This window comes from Elaeis guineensis, chromosome 2, assembly GCF_000442705.2.
Source record: "Elaeis guineensis isolate ETL-2024a chromosome 2, EG11, whole genome shotgun sequence".
Classification (NCBI taxonomy): Eukaryota; Viridiplantae; Streptophyta; class Magnoliopsida; order Arecales; family Arecaceae; genus Elaeis; species Elaeis guineensis.
This window is the reverse complement of record NC_025994.2, coordinates 83,234,266-83,259,355: the sequence shown is the minus strand read 5'-3', so window position 1 is coordinate 83,259,355 and position 25,090 is coordinate 83,234,266. Positions and strand designations below refer to the sequence as shown.

The 25,090-nt window shown below is 35.9% G+C and overlaps 2 non-coding genes across 2 annotated transcripts; both read left to right on the top strand.

Moving 5' to 3' along the window:
• The first annotated feature begins 21,708 nt into the window (after nucleotides 1-21,708).
• On the top strand, nucleotides 21,709-21,798 carry LOC114913065 (small nucleolar RNA snoR27). The gene has a single exon (XR_003799098.1). It is a non-coding gene; the product is annotated as a small nucleolar RNA snoR27 (small nucleolar RNA).
• A 142-nt stretch (nucleotides 21,799-21,940) lies between these two features.
• On the top strand, nucleotides 21,941-22,028 carry LOC114913066 (small nucleolar RNA snoR27). The gene has a single exon (XR_003799100.1). It is a non-coding gene; the product is annotated as a small nucleolar RNA snoR27 (small nucleolar RNA).
• Nucleotides 22,029-25,090: the final 3,062 nt, after the last annotated feature.

The following is a 25,090-nucleotide window of genomic DNA, read 5'->3' as shown; positions in this document are numbered from 1 at the left end:
CTTGGGATGCTAGACACACCTGCAAGCACAGATCAAGTTTCTGTCTTAGGTACCCAAGCTTTCTTGGGTCCTTTCAGGTTAGTCAGAATGGTTCCTTTTGGAACCCATATTTTCTTTGTGTTTGCATATTTGTTAATAAGACATGTGTATGATTTATGTCCTATTCTTCCACATTTAAAACAAGTAATATTTGTAGGCTTTTTGCTTGAATAATTTGCATAAATATCCTTCAAAAATTTTTGTTTCTTCAGGGGTTTATAACCAAGTCCAGCCTTATCATATATAGCTTTCTGATTATCAAGGATCATATTTAGCTTGTTTGAACTTAAGGTGAACTTATCTACTATAGATTTCAGTCTGTTAATTTCATCCTTAAAGTTTTGATTTTCTTGAATCAATGTGAATTTTTCAATTGAAAGAATTTCAGCTTGTTTCACTAAGGACTGATTTTTCAATTTCAGCTCTTTGTTTTTCTTCCCTAGTTTCTTTAATTCATCAATTGAATCATAGAAAGCTTCATGCAATTCTTCAAAAGTAAATTCACTAGTGGATTCAGAAGTTACCTCATTTTCATGTGCCATCAGGCACAGATTGGCTTGTTCGGTTGAGATTTCCTCGTCGGAGCTTGAGTCATCACTCGCACTCCAGGTCGCCATCATTGCCTTCTTTTTGAATTTCTTTGGACCTTTCTTCAATTGAGGACATTCGGATCTAAAATGTCCTGGCTTCTTGCACTCGTAGCATATAGGAGTTTGATCTTTCTCCTTTTCTATGCTTTGATCCCCTTTTGTAAATTTCTTTCTCATCCCCTGTTTCTTTTTTCTTAGAAACTTCTTGAATTTCCGGGTGATGAGAGCCATCTCCTCATCCTGATCTTCATCTTCAGAGTCATCTGTTTCATAATCAGGTGAAGTTGTGGATTTGAGGGCAATGGTTCTTTTCTTTTTGATTTCATCCTCTTGATGTTGCATCATGCTAAGTTCATGAGTCATCAAGGATCCAAGAAGCTCTTCTAGAGGTAGAGTGTTCAAGTCCTTTGCTTCTTGGATGGCAGTCACCTTGGCTTCCCAAGTTCTTGGCAGTGACCTGAGAATCTTCCTTACAAGTTCACTGTTAGTATAAGATTTGCCAAGACTCTTTAAACCATTAATTATATCAGTAAAACGAGTAAACATAGCAGTTATGGACTCATCATGCTCTATTTTGAACAATTCATATTTATGTACAAGCATGTTTATTTTAGACTCTTTTACTTAATTTGTTCCCTCATGGGTGACTTCTAACCTATTCCATATTTCTTTAGCAGATGCACAAGTAGAAATGCGATTAAATTCACTAGCATCTAGTGCACAATAAAGAACATTCATAGCTTTGGCATTTAATTGTGCCAATTTCTTGTCAACCTCATCCCATTATTTCTCGGGTTTGGTTGACTCCTCACCATCTATAATCTTGGTGGGTGTGTGAGGACCATTCACTATGATACTCCACATATCATAGTCGAGTGCTTGTATGAAAATCTTCATCCGAGCTTTCCAATAGGTGTAATTAGACCCATTGAAAAGTGGAGGTCGGTTTGTTGATTGCCCCTCAGCTAGAGAAGTTCCAACATGGGTTGCCATAGATCTTTGGCTCTTTGATTGTTAGATCAAAGAAGGGCTAGAGCACTGGCTCTGATACCACTTGTTGCCCAGCTATGCAACCTAAGAGGGGGGGTGAATTGGGTTTCTAAAAATTTTAAGCCCAACAGATAACTTATGAAGAACAAAACAATGGCTTTAAATCAATATTAATTAACTAAAGCAGTATTGCAAGGATATAATAAAGAAATAAGATAAAGCGATAAAGCACACCACAAACACAAGGATTTATAGTGGTTCGGTGCTAACCTTGCACCTACGTCCACTCCCCAAGATCCCACTTGGGAATTTTAATCCACTATCCTTTGTATTCAACCCGAATACAAAACGTCAGAAACTCTGACACTAGCTATCCCAAGCTAGAATACAAGACGTCGGAAACTCCGACCCTAGCTATCCCAAGCTAGAACACTTGTTTCCCGGGTACAAGCAAACCCAAAACACTCCGATTTCAGGTTCGGATCAACCTTTCCTTGTTTTGAAAATCCTCCAAAAACAAGAGCAAAAACTCACAAAGAGTAAGAATATTTAGAGCACAGATGAATACAAAAACAGCTCCTTAAATGAGCAAATATAACAATAAAAGCTTTACTCAAATGAAGAACCCCTTTTTCAGATTTTCTCAAGATGAATGAACGGTTGAACGCTTGAGAAGAGGTTGATTGTTGATTGAAGATCTCTTGAAAGCTTTGAACGATCTCTAGATCAAGGTTGAAACGATAGGCGTGAAGAATTCTCTCCTTGAAAGATCTTCCTTTTCTCTTTCACAATCTCTCTGGTATATTGTGGATCCTCTCTCTTTTTCTCTATGGATATTTCGTTGATCTCAGACTTTTTCTTTCAAATTTCGGATCCTCTCTTCTGTTCTTCTCTTTTTCCTCTCTTTTCTCTTCTCATTTGATTTCACGTTTGATCCACTATTTAATCTGCAATTTCTTTCATCATTTAAAGCATTTTGTAGCATTAGAAGCAAGAGAAAACAATTTAGGCAGATAAAGAGCCGTTAGAGGATTTTTAGGAAGCATAAATGGCAATTAAAATGGGCAAAAAAATAGTCGTTGCTGACATTTCCCGTCGCAGGGGTCGACTCATGAGTCGACTCATGCTTCAGGAGTCGACTCATGAGTCGACTTCTGTTGCAACAGACCAGAAGATCTGATTTCTGGATTTTTCGGCTCAAATCAGTAGAGGTCGACTCATGAGTCGACTCATGCCTTGTGGGTCGACTCATGAGTCGACTCACAGGTCGTGCCAAGCCAAAAATTCAGTGTGCCATGGGAATTTTTTGCGTGCCATTCAGCTCATAGTGCCATGAGTTGACTCATGAGTCGACTCATGCACTTCAAACCTTCATAACTTCAAAAATATAAGTCCAAACACAATGAAATTTTCATCAATAGATTTCAAATCATTTGTTCTACCAAGTGGTACTATCAAATCAGGATTTTAGTGAAATTACAATTTTGTCCTTGAAGAGCATAAGGACTTTTTCAATTGTTTGTATCCCTTCAATCTGCTTTGTAATCATCAAAATCAATCTAGGAGCAACATCTTACATGTGGGGTTAAAGAATTTAATCTGATTTATTTTTTACTGCATGTTTTCAAAATTTTAAAATCTACACATACTGCCTACCCTATTTTCTATCAGCGGTATCAGAGTCAGATTTTTTGAAAACACATATGATCTAGTTTTTAGGTTAGATCTGAAAGTTTTAATGATTTAAAATTAATTTTGTGCTGATATAAGGCTATCCTGGTATAGGATTTACCCTCTATACTGTAAAGATTGTCCTAGCACGAGATTGATTGATTTTGAAAATTATTTTTGAAATAATTAAATTAAATCTTTTAGATCTAAAAATTAATATATATGATATGTTTATTTTTGATTTAGATCTAAAATTAGAATGATTAAAAGTTTACATCAAACTGGTATAAGGTTGTCTTGATATAGGGTTTATTCCCTATATTGTAAAGGTTGTCCTAGTTTGATATGAATCAATTTTTAAAAAAATACTTTCAAAATATTTTATTTATTATTTTAGATCTGATTTTATACATATTTGATATGTGTAAATTTAGTTTTAGATCTAAAATTAATGTATTTGTGATGCATATTTAATTTAGATCTGAAACTACATATATTCGATATATGAAACTAAGTTTAGATCTGAAACAGTTTCAAGATCATAAGCCATTAAGAGCATGCAATGAAATATAATCTAAAATTATTTTTAAATCTAAAATTAAGTTATTGCATGTGGGTATGGGTTGAACAAATTAGGTCTAAGTGATCAAACTGCAATTAGGGTCTAATTGATTAGATCAGGTTAAAATTTATTTTTTTATTTTTAGCAGTTGATTGAACCTAATCGATGGATGATTGAGATTAGATCAATGTCGACTTTAGTTGTATTTGGTCTCATCGATTTTAGTTATAGTTGGAATTCAATGTCGACTTTAGTTGTAGTTGGTCTCATTGATTCACATTTTGATGTGAGTTGATTGACTCAAGATCAAAATTTGGCTCAGTGGCTCGGACCCGTTTCAATAGGTTAATCTAATCGATTCTAATCGATCAATTTGGTGTCTAAGATAAGTATTTAGATGGTAGTTATTTAATTGGTTCCATTGTCTGATCTGATCAATTTTGATTGGTGTCTAAGGAAAGCAATGGGGGGACCCACATGCATCTTAACTTACCTGGCCATATTAGGAGATTTAGTTTCGTATTAGGTTACTTGTTGACTCGAGTTCACCCATGTATTGGGAATTATGTCCTAAAATTAATCTTGTGATAATTGAGTTCATCCTTATATATGAATTATCGATTATTGAATAATAGTTATTCTGATATTTTTCATCACAAAGTAACATCTTTCTTGAACTCTTGTACTGTGATGAAGTCCCTAGAACTATGCTAGTGTACGATAAAGAGAGGATTTATCGTATAGTTCTTAAACAAATTAACAATCAAATGATACTTCATTATGAGATGATGATGTTTATCGAGTGAAGATCGTTGTGTACTATATGGGTTGGTTGTCCTCTTAACTAAGGAGTATGGTGACATTGATATGGCATACAGATGAGATGAAGGGTATATCATTACTGAACAAGTGACTCACCTACTGAGCGTTCTGCTGTCAAGAGTTGCTCGTGAAATATATAGATATAAATATCCTTCAAACCTGAGATCACCATAGTAACTTGCAAGCAACTCACTGTACTTTGGTGCCGAACTACCTGAATTTTTAATGCAATGACGGAAGGCTACTGGGTATAGTTAAGTACTTACGAAGTCTATGTGTGGATCAAGATGGGATTGACCTATCCAGATTATTGGAGTTGATGTATCACTGTATTTCAATTTAGTAAAGTCTTGGTCAGGGTAATCCATGAGATGGATTTGAAAGGTTGAAATATAATGTGGATGAAGCAATCTCGGTTGACAGTTAACTTGAGACCATCCTAGAGCATCAAGGGTCAAAAAGATGAATTATGCGATAACCATGAGTATGGATTATGAAATATTTTTTTACGATAATTCGACCTATCTGAACATCGAGAACCATTGCTAAATGGTATCTCGATTAGTGCAGGAATTGATTCCTGTGCTATCGGCTTTGTGTTTAAATCTATGGAGTCACGCACACAAGTCAGATAAAGTAGGAAGAAATTGACCTATGTTTATATGTTCAATCGGAAAGTACTTGACTTGATTGAATATATAAGCTAACTTGATTAAGAATTGAGTTATGGGTCAAACAAGATTGAAGAGTTGACTATGTCTAGTTAGCACTACATATGAGGTTCAGGTTCAATCCCGGAGATAAACAGTTTCTATCTATGATCTATGGAACATATGAAAGATTAGATTTAAGTACTAATTAATTTTAGATTAGATCTGAATTAATTAAATTTAAATAGGTCTAAAATTCAAGTTATACTTAGTACAAAAATCTTAAAGAGTTTAGAATTGACAGTCCTTCGAAATTATTTCGAACTGACTTCGAATCGAATTCGAATCAGACCTGTTTTGGATGAGATATGAGTATTCCTACTTACACTAAAAATACTCACTCATGAAGCATGATCAAAAATTAATTTGGTGCTTATTTGGGGCATCCCAAGTGGGTATGGGAGTGAGTGCAAAGTGGATGTCATAAGTGATGGCAATTATTTCTTATATAGGAGTCCTTCTTTCATGAGTATTGGACCAATTCAAATCAGATTTGAATAAAGAGTCCTTCTCTCATTGGATCATGAGAATTATCTATAAATAGAGAGAGTCTCTACCAATGGATGAAAGAAGAGAATAGAATAGCAAATAAATCAAATTGAGAGAAGAGAAAAAGATAGAGAGACAGACATGTAAAGAGAGAGGTCCTTCATCTTCTACATCTCTCCCTTTGTTGCGCCTCTTCTCCTTGGACGTGGATTTTTCTGGAGCATCTTATCTATTGGTGTGAGGTGTCACATCATCACATCTCATCCCTCGATTGATTGAGTTGTGAAGCCAATTGGATTGGAGTTCATCCTGCTTTCCTGCGACATCTGACGTGCATGCGAAGTAGAGGATCTGCATATCCAGGCCTCCGCAAAGATTTATATCAAATAATTTGAGATTTGATCCCTAATTCTACTATAATTCAGGTAAAAATTTGATCCTTAAATAAGTAGAATATTAGAAAAAAATTTTAGATGCAACCTGGACATTCTGGAGGAAAACTGTTCCCTTCCCTTCAACTGGTATCAGAGTAGGTTTAAAATATATGCATGCAAAAAAAAAATTATAATTATTTATATGAGATATAATTAAATTTTTTTGTGTGACATTAAATCTTATTTAAATCTATTTATATAAAATTTTTTATCTAATTTTGATTAGATTAGAGGTGCCTAATCAATGGTTGATTAAGGTTGTTATAAATCTGTTATAACAGAATTTTGTTGTTACTGAATTTTTGATAAAAAATAATATGAATTAAAAATTTATTTTTAATTTATTTTAACAAAATTTTAATTTTATTATTTTTTTATGAAGTGAGAATTATTTTAGATTTAAATTAAATTTATTTCGATGGATATTTAGATCTGAATCCTATCATAATTCAGCATTGTGCGAAAATAGATTTTATCAGAAATTAATTTCTTATGTATTCATATTTGTATCTAATTATTTTTTATTTGATATCAAATCTAAAATTAATATTTTATAATCAGTATAAGATAAGTTTAGATTTGATATGATGTATATGATGCATCAAATATAATTGGATTAGATGAAGAACATAATTGATGAAATCAAAGATATATTCATGACATAAAATAGTTTTATCAATAATTGTATGTTGATGTAATTATATAAGAAATTAGATTTCAGATCTTAGTATTCTAATACTTGGATTGATGAGAATATCAGACCATCCGATCATAAGAGATTGAAAAGATTAATCTTTTTTTTGTCTATTCGATGGATTCTCGTATGACGTGTAGGGGTGTCGTTGTGATCCAGTTTCATGAAGAAAAAAAGTGAACAGATTTTTATATATTATTTTAATTATAAATAGATTTAGATTAGATCTAAAGTAATTTATGATTCATTATAATAGGATAAAATTCAGATATAAAATTATTTTAGATTTGAATTACATGTTAAATATGATGTAATTGGTATTGATCTAAAAGTTGTTATGATACATGGGTTGTATGAATAAAGTTTAGATCATACCTATGTATGTTTGACTATTAAACATATTATGAAAATTTATTTTTATATATTGAAACATATGGTATGCTTCACTTGAAATTTTTGTAGAATAGTTCTATAAATCGAAACATATATTTCACACACTTAATTTTGAATTAAGTTTGAATGATCTAGAATTAAAAATTGAAGATCATTAAGACACCACATAATATGATGAGCAAAGGGTTAGCATGAATCAGATTCTTTTAATGGGTTAGACCTAGGGTTAGGAACACATATAGATCAAGTAGAGAAATTGATTAAATCTAATCAAGTGTTGAATTAGATTAGGTCAGTATTTCTCAAAATCAATCTCAATAGTTGAAGTTTGATCAAGTCTATGTATTTGATCCTAATAAATGGACCATGATCATAGCTCCATGGTTGAGCCTGAATCTTCTAGTGTGTCAAATCAAAACTAATTAATCAGTTGGTGTCTAAAGTAAGTTTGGCAGATTCGATTAAGTAGTTTTTAATTGGGAGCTATTCATCTAGATGCATCTACGGTGAGTTAAGGGCAGATCCCTCCCGCTGATCTCACTTACCTGGCCAACATGATAGATTATATTTTGATTAGGTCACTAGTCGATTGGTGCAGACCCATGCTATTAAGGTGAATCAGTGTGACTGATTTAGGTCTCTTTAGACCAGCTTGTGTTTAATCCTTTACATGATTTGGTGAAGTCAATGGAAGGATTTGCAGCTTGCAGGTCGATTTCTTCTCTTATTCTCAGATCAATGAAATCAAATCCTCTAATTTATTAGATCCATAAAGTGATAAAGTTATGAGATAACTTGGTCATTGCCTCTCATTAAGGTGTGTGATAATGAGTCCAATATTCCAAATAGGCATTGGAGATGCCACACACCTGGTGTCTATTACATATTAGAATTATCATTTATCATATGACCATCATGATGTACCTTCAGATCAATGCTCAAATTGACCGAGCCACACTCAGATCTAGACATCTATTTATTGGATGCACTTGATGTGTCATGTTAATGGTTGGACTTAACCAGGATTTTCAGTGGAGGCACCACACGCCTGCTGAAGGGATGTCTGGGGCAAAACCCAATGCTAGAAGTTGTTTGGAGAAATAATTGATTATGAACCTACCCATGGATGCACTAAGGTTGGCCGAGCTACACTCAGACCTGAATGCAGTCCATGTGGATTCTAGTACTTGCTAAGGAATTAATGTAATTCCTCGAGTTGGAGGTAGAGGTTACCAATTCGCAAAAAAATAATGGGAGGATGTTTAGACTAAAGTCCATATCTTCAGGATTAAAAAAATAATTCATATACTAATAGGCTAATATTTTTTTTTCAGTTATGGCTAACACACTATCCCTCCATTCGCTATTGGACAACGACAAGCTCACCAGATCCAACTTCGATAGCTGGTATCGAAAGTTGAAGATCGTGTTAGAGCACGAGAGGATTTTGTATATCCTTACAGATCAGGCACCTAAAGAACCTGCAGCCAATGCTCCTCGTGCTGTGAGAGATACTTACATGAAGTGGCTCAATGATCGCACGACTGTGCATTGCATGATGAGAGCAGCTATGAATGATGAACTTAGTCGTAAGATTGAGGATGCGCAGATTGAGGAGATGATTCAAATATTGAATGAGTCTTTCGGCACCCCTGAAGATATGGAGAGATATAAAACTTTCTGCGAGTGTTTAATGCCCGTATGTGAGAGAAAACTTCAGTCACCGATCATGTATTATACATGATTGAGCAGATTGAACGTCTTAGCAAACTTGGCTTTCTGTTGCATGAATAGTTAGACAAGAATGCTATCCTCAATTTGCTACCGAAATCTTACCTACCCTTTCTCAGTCATTATAGAATGACGAAGCCTATAGTAAACTACCATGGTTTGCTAGGGTTATTGCGGACTTTTGAGAAGGATCACCAGCTCCAAAAGGAGCCAGTGAATTTAGTGGGAGGTTCATTTGCAGGGCATCGATTTTCTAAGAGAGGAAAGATGAAAAAGATGCAAAAATTCTGTGCCGTCGATCCCAAGTAGAGCAAACCGTCAAAAGTTCACAAGAGCCAGGTATAGTGCTTCTTCTGTAAGAAGCTGGGTCATTGGAAAAGGGATTGTCCTGCTTATATAGCCACCCTTAACCCAAACAGGCCTAAGAACAAGAGAAAGAGGCAAGTGGTTGCTTCATAAGGTATTTATATGATAATACTTTATAATTTCTCTGTTTGTGATACTACTACCTAGATATTGGATACCGGAAGTCTTATTAATATATACAATTCATTATGGAAACTGCAAGTAAGTAAAAAATTTTGAGAGGGCGAGTGGTTCCTTAACGTTGGAGATGGAAGCCTTGTTCCAATTCTGATCTTGAAAACTTTGCAGCTTGTCTTCGAGTCCAGTAGTGTCATGTTAGATGATTGTCATTATTGCCTCTCCTTTATGATGAATGTCATCTCTGTAGGCCTTTTGGTCAAACTTGATTACAAGTTTATAATAAAGAATGATTTTTGTGATATCATTATGAATGATACTACAATTATGTGTGGACAATTAAAACATGGGATATACATAATATCACATCCTGTTAGTGTAATGAACACACCTAGTAAACGTCCCAAAATAGATAATGTCAACGAATCCTACCTTTGGCATTGTAGGCTTGGTCATGTGAACAAGAATAGGATTGACATGTTGATCAAAGAATATGTCTTTGAGATAGATGATTATGAATCATTGCTTACCTGTGAATCTTATCTACTTAGTAAGATGACTAAGTCACCTTTTAAAGAAAAAGGTAAAAGAGCCAGTGATGTCCTAGGTCTAATACATACTGATGTATGTGGGCCTATGAACATAAATGCCAGAGGAGGATACTACTGTTTCATTATATTTACAGACGATCTATCGATGTATGGGTATGTCTATCTTATGAAGTATAAGTCAGAATTATTTGAAATATTCAAATGATGCCGTGCTGAAGTAGAGAAGCAAACTGGAAAGAGCATTAAGATCCTTCGGTCAGATTGAGGAGGTGAATACCTCATCAGTGAGTTTCTGACATATCTGAAAGAGAATGGGATTCTCTCACTATAGACCCCTCCTAGAACACCACAATATAATGGTGTGTCCGAGAGGAGGAATCGAATCTTATTAGACATGGTCCGATCCATGATGGGCTTTTTCAGTCTGTCAATATCCTTTTGGGGATATACTCTAGAGACTACCTGCTATATTTTGAATAAGGTGCCCAACAAGTCTGTCGATAAAACTCTATATGAGATATGGATTGGGCGTAAACTGGTGCTCTTACATCTTAGAGTTTGAGGGTGTCCAGCTTATGTCAAGTATTTAAAGATAGATAAGCTTGGACCGAAGTCCGATAGATGCTTGTTCGTAGGATATCCAAAGGAAACTAAAGGGTACTACTTCTAACTCGCTGTAGAACAAAAGGTGTTTGTTAGTAGCCGGACTGTCTTTTTGGAAAAGAAGTTCCTTGGTGAAGGAGCTAATGCCTGTAAAATTAAACTTGATGAAGTTCATGAGGTGGAAGGACCGACACATACAGAATTGAGTTCGATTGGTGAATCGAATTCGGAGCCAGTAGAGGCACCATTAAGGAGATCCGATAGAGTACCGCATCAGCCGGACAGATACTATGATTTTCTGATCTGAGATGGTGATTCTATTGAACTTGATGAGAACGATGAGGATCCGATCACCTATATAGAGGCCATGCAAAGGCCCGACTCCCAAAAAAGCTTGAGGCCATGAAGTCCGAGATGAAGTCCATAGAGATCAATAGTGTCTGAACACTAGTTGATCCATCCGAAGGGATAAAACCCATAGGGTGTAAATAGATTTTCAAGAGAAAAAGAAGAGCGGATGAAAAGGTAGACCCCTATAAAGCCCGTCTAGTTGCTAAGGGTTACCGTCAGCGTTATGGTATTGACTATGATGAGATGTTCTCTCCTGTGACAATGCTCAAGTCCATCCGGATTATGCTTGCTGTCGCTGCACACTTAGATTATGAGATCTGATAGATAGATGTCAAAATCACTTTTCTTAATGGAGAGCTGGAAGAAGAGGTGTATATGATACAACCTGAAGGGTTCATATCCACAGATGAGTCGAAAGTGTGCAAGCTGAAAAGGTCAATTTATGGACTTAAGCAGGCATCGAGGAGTTGGAACATGCATTTTGATAAAGTAATCAAAACATATGGCTTCATTAGGAATGGAGAAGAGCTTTGCATCTACAAATGGACTTGCGATTCTGTGGTCATTTTTTTATGCTGTATGTGGATGACATACTGTTACTAAGAAATGACATCCCGGCTTTGCAGAGTGTGAAGCTACGGTTATCATCACAGTTTTCCATGAAGGACTTGGGAGAAGCATCCTACATCCTAGGGATGAAGATCTATAGGGATAGATCTAGAAGGTTGCTTGGATTGTCCTAATCCATATACATTGACACTTTATTGAAGCAGTTCAACATGGATAATTCTAAGAAAGACTATCTTCTGATAGGCCATGAAATTACTTTTTCCAAAAAAGATTATCCGACAACTCTTGAGGAGAGAGAATGCATGAGTAGAATACTATATGCTTCGACAGTGGGATCTATCATGTATGCTATGACATGTACGAGACCGGATGTGACCTATTCACTAGGGGTAGTGAGTAGGTACCAGTCAGATCCAGGTGAGAAGCATTGAAAGATTACAAAAGTAATTCTTAAGTATTTGAGAAATACTAAAGACCAATGACTTATCTATGGAGACTCTAATCTGAAATTTATGGGATATACTGATTTCAGTTTTCAGTCAGATTGTGATGACAGCAGAAGCTTGGTGGGCTACGTATTTATCTTGAATGGAGGAGCTATTTGCTGAAAAAGTTTCAAGCAACATACTGTGGCCGATTCTGTATGCGAAGTGAAATACATTACTGCATCAGATGCTGCAAAGGAGATGGTGTGATTGCAAAAGTTTATTATCGAGCTGGGAGTTGTACCTTCTATTGATGGTCCTATCCTGCTGTATTGTGACAGCTCCAGTGCCATAGCTAAGGCAAAAGAACCTAAGTCACACAATCGTACTAAACATGTTCTGCACTGCTATCACCTAGTGCGAGAGATCGTGAATTGAGGTGACGTCGAGCTTCAGAAGATCAACGAAAAGGAGAACCAAGCCGACCCCTTCACTAAAGCTCTCGAGATCAAAGAGTTCAATGACTTCAAATAGAAGATGAGTATAAGATACTGTCCCGATTGGCTTTAGTCCAAGTGAAAGTTGTTAGAAATTGTATGCTAAAATCAATCATGTGATGATTGAGTTCATCCTTGTATATGAATTATTGATTATTGAATAATAGTTATTCTGATATTTTTTATCACAAAGTGACAACTTTCTTGAACTCTTGTACTGTGATGAAGTTCCTAGAACTATGCTAGTGTACGATAAAGAGAGAATTTATCATACAGTTCTTAAACAAGTTCGCGACCAAATGATACGTCATTACGGGATATGACATTTATCGAGTGAAGATCATTGTGTGCCATATAGATTGGTTGTCCTCTTAACCAAAGAGTGTGGTGACACTGGTATGGTATACAGGTGAGATCTAAAGGTACATCATTATTGAACAAGAGACTCACCTGCTAAGCATTCTGCTGTCAAGAGCTACTCGTGAAACACATGGGTATAAATATCCTTCAGACCTGATATCACTATAGTGACTTGCAAGCAACTCACTATGCTTTGATACTGAACTATCTGAATTTTTAATGTAGTGACGGAAGGCTACTGGGTACAGTCAAGTACTTATGAAGTCTGTGTGTGGATCAAGATGGGATTGACCCCTCCGGATTATTGGAGTTGATGTATCACTGTATTTTAATTTAGTAAAGCCTTGGCCAGGATAATCCATGAGATGGATTTGAAAGGTTGAAATATAATGTGGATGAAGCAATCTTGGTTGACAGTTAACCTGAGACCATCCTAGAGCATCGAGGGTCAAAAGGATGAATTATGCGATAACCATGAGTATGGATTCTGAAATATTTTTTTGCGATAATTCGACCTATCTAGATATCGAAAATCATTGCTAGATGGTATCTCGATTAGTGCAGAAATTGGTTCCTGTGCTACCGACTTAGTATTTGAACCTATGGAGTCACGCACACAAGTCAGACAAAATAGAAAGAAATTGACCTATATTTATATATCCAATCTGAAAGTACTTGACTTGATTGAACATATAATCTAACTTGATTAAGAATTGAGTTATGGGTCAAACGGGATTGAAGAGTTGATTATGTCTAGCTAGCACTACATATGAGGTTCAGGTTCATTCTCGGGGATGAACAGTTTCTATCTATGATCCATGAAACATATGAAAGATTGAATTTAAGTATTAATTAATTTTAGATTAGATCTGAATTAATTAGACTTAAATAGATCCAAAATTTAAGTTAGATTTAGTACAAAAGTTCTTAAGAGTTTAGGATTGACAGCCTTTCAAAATTATTTCGAACCGACTTCAAATAGGATTCGAATCGGACCTATTTTGGATAAGATATGAGTATTCCTACTTGCACTGAGAATACCCACTCATGAAGCATGACCAAAAATTAGTTTGATGCTTATTTAAGGTATCCCAAGTGGGTGTGGGAGTGGATGCAAAGTGAATGTTATAAGTAATGGTAATTATATCTCATATAGGAGTCATTCTTTCATGAGTATTGGATCAATTCATATCAGATTTGAATAAAGAGTCCTCTCATTAGATCATGAGAATTATCTATAAATAGAAATAGTCTCTACCTATGGATGAAAGAAGAGAATAAAATAGCAAACAAATCAAATTGAAAGAAGAGAAAAAGATAGAGAGACAGACGTGTGAAGAGAGAGGTCCTTCATCTTCTACATCTCTTCCTTTATTGCCGCCTCCTCTCCTTGGGCGTGGATCCTTCTTGGGCATCCTACTTGCTGGTGTGAGATGTCACATCATCATATCATATCTCTCGATTGATTGAGTTGTGAAGCCAATTGGATTAGAGTTCATCCTGCTTTCCTGCGGTGTCTGACATGCATGTGAAGTAGAGGGTCTGCATATCCAGGCCACTGCAATAGTTTATATCAGATAATTTGAGATTTGATCTCTGGTTCTACTGTGATTCAGATAAAGATTTGATCTTTAAATAAGTAGAACATTAAAAAAAAATTTTAGATGTAATCTGGGCATTCTGGAGCAAAACTGTTCCCTTCCCTTCACCATGCTAGCTAAGCTGGTTAGACATATTGATGTGCTAATCTAATTTAATCAGTCGGATGTCAGATCTGTTGATTTAGAAGAGACCTAAATCCAAATCTCCTCATTAAATATTAAGTCTAGAGGTCTTTCATCATTGTAGAGATGCGGGTGCCTTCCTAACGTTGATCGTTCTTGGCTAGTTACAGTGGTTCGGTTGTATCGAGAAGGTACAACTATTCTATTGACATATGATGTCTCAAGATAGAGATGAGATTAGGCCCAATAACTTTTAGGTGAGGGTCCCTATAATGGCTTTGCATCCGCTGGTAAACAATGGGTTTGACTTAACTAAGGAATGTGCCAATAACTATTAGGTAAGGCCGCAGAATTTAGAGACCTAGCCCGCTGCATCTTACTTAGTGAAGTAATTGATAAAGTGTTGTCCACTCATCAGTCTATACTCATCAATAACTATTAGATGAGGTGTGTATAGATTAATGAGACTACAGTACCCACTTGAAACCGATCGCGTATAGATTTCTGTTTCTCCACTTGAGGAGTGTGGGAGATTCAAAAAAATAGTGAGAGTTTTTTATTTATTTTTAAAGTTTTTTAAATAAATAATATTATAATTATAAAATCTAATTAGAAACTATTCTCTCTGCAGATAACCATGTCAAATTTAAATCCTTTAGTCCGAATCCTCAATACAAATAGGTTGACCGGCATCAATTATAAAGACTGGCTCTGAAATTTGAGAATCGTTCTCAATTTTGAAAAGCTCACCTATGTCCTTGATCAAGAAGTGCCTGAGTTACCTGCTCGCCCATCCACTGATCAATGAGCTACACTTGATAAGTGGATGGATGAAGATAACAAAGCAAAGTGCTACATCTTAGCATCCATGTCCAATGATCTTCAACAACAGCACGAAGACATGAGGACTGTCAAAGAAATGCTAGTTCACCTGTAAGAGTTGTATGGTGAACAAAGTCGCACAACTCATTTTGAAGTCTCTCGGAGACTTTTTAGAGCAAAGATGCGTGATGGGCAGGCCATCAGTGATCATTGTTTGACAATGATCAAAGACATAAAGGAGCTTCAAAAGCTCGGTATGAATATGGACAAGGAACTGCAGGTGGATCTGATCCTTCAGTCTCTTCCTGACTCATATGGACGGTTCATTATGAACTACCATATGAATAAGATTGATGCTACTTTGCCAGAGTTATTAAATATGCTGGTGACTGCAGAGGGCATCTTAAAAAGTTCAGGGGGCATAGTTCTGACTGTGGAGCGGGCTTTCTCCAAAAGAAAGTCTTCTTTCAAGAAGAAGAAAAAGCCCGCAAAGAAGCAAAAGAACGAAGCCAAGCCCAAAAAATAGGTTCCGAAGAAGACCGACGATAAAGAAAAATATTTTTATTGTAATATTGAAGGCCACTAGAGAAGGAACTGCCCGACCTACCGGACAACTGTCCAGAATAGAAAGAAGAATGGACCTTCTGAAGGTACATCTGAGTTACTTGTTATAGAAACTAACCTAACGATTTTCTCTTCTTCTAGTTAGGTTCTTAATTCTGGTTCAACTGCTCATTTGTGCACTTCAATACAGGATCTTGAAGAAGTTAGGGGGCTGAGGGAAGGCGAGATCACTCTCTGAGTCAGCAATGGAGCAAGGATTGCTGCTGTGGCCGTTGAAACCTATCCTCTACGACTATCGTTAGGATTTAGTTTATTTTTGAAAAACTGTTACTTTGTACCTGTAGCCAGTAGAAATTTGATTTCTATCTCTATGCTGGCACAGGATAATTATAATTTCTATTTCAATAAAGATATGCGTTCTATTTATTTTGAAAATAAACTTATGGCACATGCTTTCTTAATTGATGGTCTTTACCATTTGCATACTGATGCAAGTGTAAACATTAACGAGCAAATTATGAATGCCATAGGGTCTAAGAGATCTAAAGATAAGATCAGCCAAAAGTATCTGTAGCACCTTAGGCTAGGTCATGTTGGAGAGAACAGACTTAACAAACTGGAGAAAGATGGTCTTCTTGGATCATTGACTTTTGAGTTTTATCCAGTTTGTAAATCATATTTTCAAGAAAAAATGGTCAAGCTGCCTTTTGTGGGACAGGAGAAAGGGCCACTGAGATATTAGCCTTGGTATATACTGACGTGTGTGGTCCATTTGATGTAGAAGCTAGAGATGGTTATATCTACTTCATAACCTTTACTGATGATTATTCACAGTATGGTTTTGTGTATCGGATGCACTAAAAGTCTGAGGCCTTTGAAAAATTCATAGAATTCAGACATGAAGTAGAAAAATAGATCAAAAAATCCATAAAGGTTCTTCAATCAGATTGAGGAGGGGAATATCTTAGTAGAAAATTTCGGACCTATCTCAAGAAAAATGGTATAATCTTATAATGGACACTTCTAGGGACACCTCAACTCAATGGGATATCCGAGAGGAGGAATCGAACCCTATTGGATATGGTTCGATCCATGATGAGCTTCACAAATCTTTCTGACTTTCTTTGGGGACATGCTTTGCTATCTGCGATTTATCTCTTGAATCGGGTTCCCTCTAAATCCGTTCCTACCACACCATATGAGTTATGGCATGGTAAGAAATCAACTCTTGGATACCTCAAGATTTGGAGATGTCCGATCCATATCAAGAGACAGTAGGCGGACAAGTTAGAGGCTAGGTCCTTTAGGACTCATTTTATAGGATTTTCTAAGGAAATCATGGGATACTACTTCTATATTCCTGAGAATCACAATGTGATTGTAAGCCATCATGCCATATTCCTGAAAAAAGAGTTTATCCAAGATGGAGGCAGTGGGAGAAAAATTGAGCTCGAAGAGAAAGTCTCTGAAGAGTATCGAGTTCGAGAACCTGAACCCAATAACGAGCCAGTAGATGTGATACCTCTTTCACCTCATAGATCAAGTACGGTCTCCCATCCTACTGAAAGATACTTAGGTATTTTTACAGAGAATTTAAAGGAAGCATTTCTTGTGGGAGATAGGGACATTAGGAATGATCTCAAAATCTACGATGAGACAATATTAGATGTAGACTCCAAGAAATGGATGGAAGCAATGAAGTCAGAAATTGACTTTATGCATTTCAACCAGGTTTGGTCTTTAGTAGATCCACTTGAAGGTATTGTACCTATTGGGTATAAATGGATTTACAAAAGGAAGAATGGGTCGGATGGTAAGGTAGAGACCTATAAGGCAAGGCTAGTTACGAAAGGTTATAGTCAATGCGAAGGCATCAACTATCATGAAACTTTTTCTCCAGTAGTCATGTTGAAATCCATCCGTACTCTGCTTGCTATAGCAATATTTCATAATTATGAAATTTGGCAGATGGATATGAAAACTGCTTTCCTAAATGGATATCTTGAGGAAGATATCTATATAGAGCAGTCTCTGGGTTTCATGTCCAGTGATAGTGATCACAAGGTCTGCAAGCTGCAAAGATCCATATATGGACTCAAGCAAGTATCTCAGAGTTGGAACACTCGCTTCAATGATGTGATCAAAATATTTGATTTCATCAAAAATGAGGAGGAGCCATGTGTGTATAAAAAGATCAATGGGAGTGCTGTCACATTCCTCATATTGTACGTGGATGATATCCTCCTAATTGAGAATGATATTCTCATACTGACATCGGTCAAAGTATGGTTGTCGAAAAAGTTCGCCATGAAAGATCTAAGAGAAGCTTCCTACATTTTTGGTATAAAAATCTATAGAGATAGATCTAAGAGAATGATAGGACTCTCACAGTATATGTACATAGAGGAGGTGCTGAAGAGATTCAGCATGAAAAACTTCAATAGGGATCTTTTGCCCCTTAGATATGGTATTCATCTCTCCAAGAAGATGTGTCCAGACACACCTGAGGAGATCCAGCATATGAGCAAGATCCCTTATGCTTCGGCAATAGGGAGCCTCATGTATGCCATGTTATGTACACGTCCTGATATAGCACTTGCCGTAAGTGTCACGAGCAGATATCAGGCAAATCCAGATGAAGAACACTGGATTGCTGTTAAAAACATCCTTAAGTACTTGAGAAGGACTAAGGATTTAATGTTGGTCTTTGGTGGAGAATCGAAGCTGAAAGTTAGGGATACACCGATTCAAACTTTATGGCTGATGTCGAGGATAGAAAGTCTACATTGGGGTGTATCTTTTTGTGTAATGGTAGTGCGGTTAACTAGAAGAGTTTCAAGCAGCCAATCATTGTAGATTCGATCATGGAAGCTGAGTACATTGCCGCCTCTGAAGCCACTAAGAAAGCTTTTTGGTTCAAGAAGTTCGTTGCAAAGCTGGGTGTGATACCATCAGATGCCATTACACTATACTGTGACAACAATGGCACCATAGCCCTTGCTAAGGAGCCCAAGTCTCACCAGAAGTTCAAACACATAGAGCGGCGATTTCACATCATACGCGAATACCTCGAGAAGAAGTTCGTCGAGGTGCAGAGAGTTGACTTTGTGCTAAATGTAGCGGACCTGCTAACCAAGCCTCTCAGCCAACAGAAGATCGAAGCTCACTTTGAGAAGATGGGTCTAAGGTATATGGCCAATTGGCTTTAAGTCAAGTGGGAGTTTATTGGATTTATGCTCTAGAAGTCAATTATTGGCTGACACATTATGTATTTTCAGGATCTAAATTTATACTTGTAATACTTTCATTATAAATAAATGGCTTTTTCTTTTCAATCATGCTTATGTATCCATGATTTATCTTAGAAATTAATAAAGATGATTTTTGTATATTCTAAAGAGTTAAGAATTTGAGACATACATTAATTAGTAGTTAATTTCTAAATGATCCCGATCAAGAGATCATCACGAATGATAGTGATCAATCTATTTGAGATCGACGCACGGTTTACCTCCCTTGTGGACAAATGAGTCTTGGGTCTGCAGTGTAGAGACACTGGAGTGAAGGTGCAGGTGGTTGTTAGAGAACAACTTGCACTGAGTATGACCAACACGAGAACCACATGGATGTTTACTCACTCGTCAGTGGCCTTCTCGATATTGCAGTGGTATGAGTGATCTTTTGACCTGTAGTGATATTGGCTATTCGCAGTGAGGCTATTGAGTTTGACTGCATATTTTCTTGATCTCTAGCCATTCGGATTCTTGCTATGTATGTTGACTTCAGTAGGTTCAGGTTCGCTGTTTGGAGTAGGATATACCTAGATGAAATTTATCGACCTTGGTAGAAAAGGAGAAGTCCTATGTGATTTGCAAGATTAAGTTCAGAAAGTTTTTGGCCAAAGCAAGTATGAATACTAGAAAAGAGTTTTCATGAAATTCACAAATGAACTCGAGTCGAGCCAATCTTACATAAGACTGACGATGGGGTTTGACAAGTTCTCCATGACCTCCATTAAGTCGGAACTCACGATAGAAGGACTAAATCATACGATAACTGCACCTAAGAATTCGTATTTTCATTCTACTGAATCGCTACTACATACTGCTAGGTGTCACTGATGGATTGTGAGACTCATCGGACGTTATCTTGATGATCGATGGTCCCTGAAGGATAGAATTGGAAATATTCCAATCCATCGAAAAGAGTTTTGATGATATTATGATAGAGATCACAATATATCTCACTATCAGATAGAATGGAACCTATGGGGTCACACATTAAGAGATTTAATCTCGAATTTGTCAATTAGGCTTATGAAGTTTCAATTGGGTTAAAGTTTATTTGAAACTCTATTAGGTTTATGAGAATCATGTTAGCACATGATTAAACCTAATTCTTCTCGAAACTTTGATTTGATCAAGTCCATAGCCTTGAACCTAACCTAAATTTATTTGGATTTAATTGGGCTCTTAATTATAAGTCCAAGAGGATTTAATTAAGTCAATTAGTTGGCATAATTATCCTAACATTATCTCTTCCATATCTCCTAATTATCTCTAAGTATGCATGTGGAGTAGATGGAAGAATAGGTGGCGTAATTTTTCTTTTTTGAAAATTATTGAGCGCCATATCCTAGAGGGGCCCACCACCTCTTATGTGTCATGGCGTGAAAGAGAGAGGGTGGGGTCCATGCCCCATCTCTTATGGCTGGAGATCCCTTTATGGGGCGCCAAGAGTTGGCATCCCAACCACCTGACATGTATTCCATGAATGACTATTGTACATGCTTAAAAGGGCTGATTAATTATCTTTTATATCTGATTTTATTTGGCATAAATCATATTTAAAAGGTAGAGGATTCTTATGAGACAAGGATCTACCTTTTTAAGATGATAGGATTCTTAATATGTGTCAGGACTTATGTCTATTTAAAGGGAGATCTTTAGGGTTTCTTAGTATTGATTTTTCATCAAGAAAACCTTCCCTCTCTCTATCTCCACACCTCCTCTCTCTCATATTCTTTCTTTCTATGCCCAAAGGTTGGGTGTTCTCTCTTCCACACGCCTAGAAGGAGTTCTGGTGACTTAGAGATCAAGGATCGAGGAGAAGAAGAAGAAGGCTGCAAATCAAGGAGTTGATCTCTCAGTTAAGATCAAAAGAGTTGATCAGAGTCCTCAAGGCCAAGATTCTTCTTAAGAAGAAGAATCTTTTACGAGAAAAAAAGTTGGAGATTAATCTCGGTGGACATCTATAGAGGCCGAACACGTGTGCGGCTCTATCTTCTACGAATCCGAGATCATCTGAAGCAGTGAATTTCTACCCGCACAAAGGTAATAAGATATGATCTCATATTTTTCTTAAATTTTAGATTAATTTTATGTGCTTTCTTCTGGACTTGGGTAGGTTTAGATCTGGTATCTTGCATGTGGGATTAAAGGGTTTAACCCGATTTATTTTTCGTTGCATATTTTCAAAATTTTAAAATCTACACATACTGCCTATTTTGTTTTCTATCAGTTTAACCCGGTTTTGTTATCCTTGCACTTTGATTGCCGGTGAAGAAATTTTGGGGGAAATCATTGACTGCGATGCTTCTTTTATTCTTAATTTTATTTTTCTTGTGCTGTATCTCCAGATTAATGATGCAACCATAATCTGCGTTATCTTTCTGTAACTCCGTTGAAGGATTTGAAGATGATGTGTATCTACTGAGATCTGGTAAAATAGCTTTAGTGTTTTCTCCAAAGATATTATTCTAAACATTCTGGGGCACGTTTATGGGTAACAAGAAAATTTTTGGTTTGTTTCTTATGACAACTTTCGAGTCCTGAAAGTCCCTTTCTTTTTCAGTTTATTTTTTCAATTGGATCAATGATGCCTGTAGTCTGCGTTATCTTTGTGTAACTACGTTGAAGGAATTGAAGATGACACTGATCTATTGAGATCTGGTGAGACTACGTAAGGATGCTGATCCATTCTAGAGGTTCATGCATTTTTGTTATTCTTCCAGGTCCAATCCTTTGAGAATACGAATGCTTTTGGATCTTGCTCTCCCCATTCTGTTTTTACCTATTTTTGGTAATCCTTTTGTTGACTTCACTTATCTAGTTTCTAGCTTGCCTCTTGATTCAGTATTAGAGTTTCTTTTCTATTATACCATAACTTGATTTATTTTTATTTGTTTCAGATCAACTCAGCAGTTATCTGTGGTTCCTATTGAACACTTCCTGTGGTTCCTATTGAACACATCTAAGAATTCCTAATATGAATGGAGTGATGATTCTCGATATTGACTTTAAAACATTAGTTAATTGTTGAGCTGGCGATTGACCAGTTGTAGTGTTAGCCATAGGAAGTGTGTATTTAGTGTATTGTTTAAAGTGACCACTTGAAGCGCATGGCTTGTCACTTTGCCAAGAACAAATTAGAGTGGTAGAGGTTGCAGGAGTAAAGTCTTATCAAGATATAGTCATACTGTTTACCAATAAAAGCTGATAACTGACTTGAGTAAATCAAGATTTTTCTTAGTGGTATTTGTTCATTTTCATTAGGAATCCTGAGCAAAATTCTTGATATTTTAGTTGCATTTGTAGTCTGAAGTTCTCTGATGGCCGGATTAGTGGAACTGGGGAAGGCCTCGGATCTAGTGTGACATTGCTAATGGGCCAAAATTTTTAGTAGTTATATTGGGGACACATACCAGTTGGTATCCGTGAATTATTTACCTACCTTTTGAGATCATAATTGTAGGTTGATATTGGCTAAAGAATGCCAAAAATGCAAGTAAGATTCCTATATCAAAGTTTTTTTTTCCTGCCGATGTATGTGACAGAGTGATGCACCCCGTTTATATAATTGGGCTCTATGCTGGCACTGGACGGTAGAAAGGTTTGTTACTGAACAAAGGGGGAAAAAAACAATGGAAAAGCTGGATTCTAAGTCTTTGAATGAAACTTTGTCGTTTTAGTTAGGTCCGTTGGTCTACTTTATTTTACTTAGGGTCCACCACATGCCGTTTTGGATTTATTTTTATATATTTTATATGAAGCCTTGTCAGTGATCTCATTTTATATTTTTTTATAATAATTTATTAAACTAATATATTTTTTTTATTTGTTTTCAGATTTAGGTACAATTCTACGAAGAAAACCAAGCAAACTTCATGTTCTGTTTTGCTTATTATTATATTTTCGACAATGGATATATACTTGAATACTTATGTTTAAATAAAATTTGGATAAATTTTTAATATTGGATAATGCATTTCAAGTTATTCTTGATGAATAGATTTATTTTCAATATTTAAGTATGCTTTATTTTCTCCCTAATTGATAAGCAGGCAAATCAATAATGGTTACAAGTTTACAGGCACAATTATATATAAAAAATAAAAAATAAATATAATTAATAAAAATATAATTTATACTATTACGATGGTATTTGTCGTTATAAAAGATTTATTAAAAATAATGAAAAAAAATTTTTGCTACCACTATTTGCGACGGTAAAGTGTTGTAAGGAAAAAAAAAATTTTGCTATCATTATTTGCGACGGTAAAGTGTTGTAACAAAAAAATTTTTGCTACCACTATTTGCGATGGCTATGATTGTTGCAAAAATAAAGTATCTATTTGCGATGGTAAAATGCTGCGAAGAAAAATTTTTTGCGACGGCATCCTTCATCGTAAATAAATATCACAAATATATTTTATATGATGCCCTTTTGCGAAGCAAGAAATTGTCGTCGTAAAAAGTTGTCGCTAAACTTTTTGCGACGACATTTTCCTATTGCGGAGTTTTTGCTATGGTTGAAATGCCATCGCAAATACTCTTTTGCAGGTATTTACGATGCAAATGATTATTTGCGATGGCCAAATGCTGTCACAAAAAATCTTTTTTCATGTAGTGGTATGTACTTTACGTGACTAAAAGGCATGGATATATGTGACTTTTTTTTATAGTACATACCATATCTCATACAGTATTATAGGAATGGATTTGGAGAAAATTCTATTCAATAGGTAAATAGAAATAAAGTATGTCCTCAACAAAATAGAGGAAGATCTGTGAAGCTCATTATGGATCGAACCATATCCAATAAGATACAATTTCTCCACTTCGACATCCTATTTATTTGAGATATTTCTGAAGGAGTCCATTGTGAGACTATGCCGTTTACTTTAAGATGGTTTAGAAACTCCTGCTAAGGTATTCACCTCCTCGATCTGATCGAAGAACCTTAAGGTATTTTTTCAATGTGCTTCTTTACCTCGTATTTGAATTGTTTGAACTTTTCAAAGGCTTTAGATTTATTCTTGATACATACCTATATCGTGAATAATCATTAGAAAAGATAATGAAATAAAGATAACCACCCATAGCATGCATATCAAATGGGTCACACACATCAGTGTGTACTAGAGTAAGTATCTTAGTGGTCCTCTTTTCTTATCCTACAAAAGGTTGTTTGGTCATTTTTCTTGAAGATAGAATTTACAAATTGGATAAGACTTAGTAGTCAATGAATCAAGAGGTCCATCTTTCTCCAATCTATTTATCCTATCCTCTCTAATATGACCAAGCCTGAGGTGCCCATATACTTTAGGTTCATCTTATCTATAGATATCTCAGATCCTTTGGTACTCACTATAAGCAGGTCTGATATACCTTCCAAAGGCATGTCCTTCTTATTCTTCAAGAAATCTAGGTATATGGGACAGTTTTCTTTTCAACGACCGTCAATATTGCAGTGAAAACACTTTTTCTTGCTAGCGACCTTCTTCTTAGAAACTTCCCTTTTAGGCTTGCTCTCAATCTTTTACTTCTTCATGGACTTCTTCTTCTTTCAATTAGACACTCTTTTAGAAGAGAAGTAGTTTGCTCCACAGCAAGAACAATACCCCTTGAACCTTTCAAAGCCCCTTCAACTGTTACCAATATGTTTAGCAATTCGACCTTTATGCCGTCCATCTCATTCATATGATAGTTTACTATAAATTATTCTTATGAATCA